This window comes from Hibiscus syriacus, unplaced genomic scaffold, assembly GCF_006381635.1.
Source record: "Hibiscus syriacus cultivar Baekdansim isolate YM2019G1 unplaced genomic scaffold, ASM638163v2 tig00116951_pilon, whole genome shotgun sequence".
Lineage (NCBI taxonomy): Eukaryota > Viridiplantae > Streptophyta > Magnoliopsida > Malvales > Malvaceae > Hibiscus > Hibiscus syriacus.
Genome location: NW_024063482.1, coordinates 698556 through 702698, shown reverse-complemented (window position 1 = coordinate 702698; position 4143 = coordinate 698556). Strand labels below are relative to the sequence as shown.

Sequence of the window (4143 nt, the reverse complement as noted above, 5' to 3'; positions counted from 1 at the left end):
GAAAACATACTATTAATAGAAAATACAAAGAACACATCTAAATTATATGCAAATTTTAAATTTTCGAGGACCATCCCTTTGGTCCACCCTGAGCAGCAGGAAATTGTTTCTCAAGCAGCCACCAAGTTGATCTGATCCGGGTTTTTCGTGTTGGTGACGATCAGCATCAGCTAAAAAATTTGTGGAAAGAGCAGTCAGGTGCACTGTACTAGGAACATGGAATGGTTGAATGGGAGAAAGATAGTGAGCAATATTTTAAAATTTTCTGGTGCATGCACGTTAATGGTACCTATCAGTTTCTTCGAATTCCTTTCTCTTTCACTTTGTCCTATTTGTTATCAGGATCTATTAGTCTTGCAATTACCACACACTCATTCCTTTATTTCCACAATTTCAATAGAAAGAATCCCCTTTTTCCCCTAGTCCCCACTCATCTACCCAGCAGCTCAACTAGGGTTATAAATGAGGAGAGTCGAGTTCGAGTAGTGATGAGTTCGACTTGATTCAAAAAGTATAAAACGAGTTCAACTAGACTCGAAAATCAATAATTGTATGTTCAGCCGACTTTCAAGTTCCTCCTCCACAAATGAACACATAACCAGTCGTGGATTTGATCTCATCTTAGTCAGATATCTAATTAGTATTATTATATTCTTATAAATGAAATGACCATCCAACTCAGTTGGTAGAGCACAAGATTCTTAACCTTGAGGTCGTGGGATCGAGTCTCATGGAGGACATTTTATAATTTGGAGGTCTTCTACGGAAGTTGCTCTCAACCTAATGTTGGGAGCAGCCTACTATCTTACCTCCCCTTACCCCATTACATATGGGAACAAGGGACAACCATTTTATATTCTTATAAAAACAAAAAATCCATTGAATAAAATATCAAAATTTGTGGTACATTTCAGATATCTCATCTTAGTCATGATTTGAGTTATGTGTGTATCTGCTCAACCGACATACAACATATGTTATATAAGACCTGATAAAATTAATCAAATGCCTCAGACTTCTAATGATATGCGCATACTTGGATTGAATAATAGATTCACTTGTAATTTTGTTTTCGCTGCGTGATAGTATCATAAAGAATATTCACAAATTTGATATCAAAATAACCATTTTTTTTAAAAGCTTATCAACATGATATTCTTGTGATAGCATTATACTATCAGTTTTCCTTATGATTTTAATACCCAATATAACATTTACTTCACTCATATATTTCATTTGAATATTTGAAGTAAAATATCTATTTATTTCAAATAATAACACACAATAATCACTGAAAATGAGTATGTCATCAACAAATAAACTTATAATCACACAACTATTATAAATAAAATTATCAACTTCAACAGAAATAAATCATCACTTATCAATATTTGATCAAATTTTTCATGACATTATTTAGGTTATTGTTTCGAGCCACGTAAAGATTTAAGAAATTTATACATTTTACTTTCATGGTCTGATACCATACATCTTTCAGGTTATTTCATGTACATTTTTTCTTTTAAGTCGTCATTGAAAAGATAATTTTTACATCCATTTATGAATCATATTTATCAAAGACTTAATTAAATATATCAAAATTATCAAGAATTACAACAGATATGATTCACTGAAACAAGTATCAAATGGTATACGGATAAAGATTATAAAATTAGGCAAGCAATTAAATAAATTTAAAACTAACATTATGTAGGACAGTCGAAATAAAATTATCCAAAAATTGAAAAATCGCGTTGGATAAGTACCTTTTTTATTAAGTTAAATTATATATTGAGTCACTTAATTTTTATTTTATTTTATTTTAATCATCTGATTTAAAAAAAAATTATATTTCACCATCCAACTTAGACTCTGTTGTTATGCTTCAATTATTTTCCTTTGATCATCGTGGTGACATAGGAGATTGATGGCATAACCATGATGATCAAACATGTGGATGCAATCAAATCACATCACCCCCTCCACGCAAGCATGACGATTATCATCAAACGAATCAGCTGTCTGATATCACCTTGGAAGAGTATTTTAATGAACAAATAGTAACCAGATTAAGAGCCTCTAAAGATCTACTACATCTTGTTTATTTAAATAACCCAACTATAACTAGAAGAATATGTCACCGAGATGACGATTAGTTAAGCCAACGTAATGGATTGATATCATTGCTCACGTCACTTATGCTACTCAAAAGGAACATTATATTTGTTTAATCCTAAACATTGCTGTTATTGACTTGTTTTTAATCTTCCTATTTGTTTACATGTCCTTTACCGCCTGGTATAAATGTCGAAGTGAAGATGATGCTCTGTTTCAACCTCAAACGACGCCAATGGAACAGCAGAATAAGAAGAAAGCGGGGGAGGCGGAGTCCGGTGTTCGATACAGAGGCGTAAGGAGGCGGCCTTGGGGGAAATACGCGGCTGAGATTCGGGACTCCACGAGGCGAGGTGGACCTCGGGTGTGGCTGGGAACTTTTGAGACAGCGGAGGAGGCTGCTCGAGCTTACGACAGAGCTGCTTTCTCTATGAGGGGTCCTTCAGCTATTCTCAATTTCCCAGATGAACATATCATTTCACCTAGGGGATTAACTTATCCCCCTACGGCTACCCTTTCTTCTTCTTCTTCTTCTTCATCGTCTTCTCTTCTATGTTTGAACAGGTGGAATGCAAAAAAGAGCATGAAAGACAAGTGCTGGAGTTGGAGTATTTGGACGAGAAATTGCTAGAGGAGCTTCTTGATTTTGAAAATAAATGAAACCCAGAAAGAATGAAGCATTTTCAGTATGTTCTCTGCATATATTTCTTGAGCCCGGGGAACCATACGGCGACTCCAAGTTAACTCGGATGATATGGTCGAGTTTTGGATATCCATTTTATGATTCGTTTTAGTTTGTCAATTGAATTTATCCTTTTTGTAGGAGAGCACGTGCTTTTGACCTTACATAGCCGCCACTTCCTACTGCATGAACTTTTCAATACAATTTCAATTTCAATAAAAGAATGAAAAAGCAGGATCGATTAATTGAAATCTCCCTTGTTTACAACAAAAAATAGAATGAAAAACACAAATAATTATTTCCACGGTTAACTAATCCAAGGCTTCATAATTTACAGGCCATGCCTGTCATCTTGTGTATCAAGGAGATCCTCCAACAACTTGTTGTCGAGGTACTCAAACTCAATGACTTCACTTCCCCGTTCTCTGTGTGGATTCCTTCTAGACGAAGAAGCTGAAGATGGTGGAAAGGATGGGGTCTGATATTGGTCCTCATTCGGGAAATCGAGGATCGCCGAGTGACGCCGGAAAGCAAAAGCAGCCCTGTCATACGCCCATTCTGCCTCTTCAGCCGTCTCAAAAGTTCCGAGCCAGTCGAGCTCCATTCCTCGTCGGATCACATATCTCAGCTGCGGACTTCTCCCATGGCCTCCGACGAATCCCCTGTATCGAACATCTCCATTCTTGTTCACCCTGTTCTTCCCTCCTTGAGATGCTTCCATTGTTTCAAGTGTATGCAATGGCCAAAAAAGGATTGTTTGGGAAAATGGAATTGGATAGCGCTTTATATATGGGTTGTGACGATTCAAAAGAGGGTCAGTGGCCCTTAATTGGCCACGACGAGAACACTGGGTCATTCTTGACGGTTGGAATATGTTCAATTTCTTTTGCTAGGAAATTTCCTCGGATGTAATGAAGAACATGAATTCGAGATGTTGCATGTTGTTTGAGCAGCTATTAATGAAAACAACATCTTTTTCATGGTAATAAGGTTTATTTTGCTTTAAAACAATTTCATAATGTTTCTCAAAGTTTTAGCGGGGGAACCCAAATATTGGCAGGGTGCAGGCGTGACGAGTTTCTTTTGTTTGGCGGCTCTATAGTGTAGTGATTAGCTTATTAATTTGAATTTTGCAGATTTAACCTTTCCATGCTGCAAATACCTGCCTTTCCTTAATGCTTTTTCACTGTTACAATTTTTTAAACCATACTGCCCATGAAAAATAATTGAAGGGATAATATTCATTGCTATTGAATTGAATAAATTATTGTTAGAAGGGTAAATAGACACTCGGTAATTTATAACTCGCACATTATTATTAATACGAAATAAAAATACAAATATGA

The 4143-nt window shown here is 35.9% G+C and overlaps 2 pseudogenes; one reads left to right on the top strand and one right to left on the bottom strand.

Annotated features, from left to right (window-relative positions):
* Positions 1-2350: 2350 nt before the first annotated feature.
* On the top strand, positions 2351-2795 carry LOC120188677 (annotated as a pseudogene).
* Positions 2796-3085: 290 nt separating this feature from the next.
* On the bottom strand, positions 3086-3518 carry LOC120188679 (annotated as a pseudogene).
* Between the last annotated feature and the right edge of the window lie 625 nt (positions 3519-4143).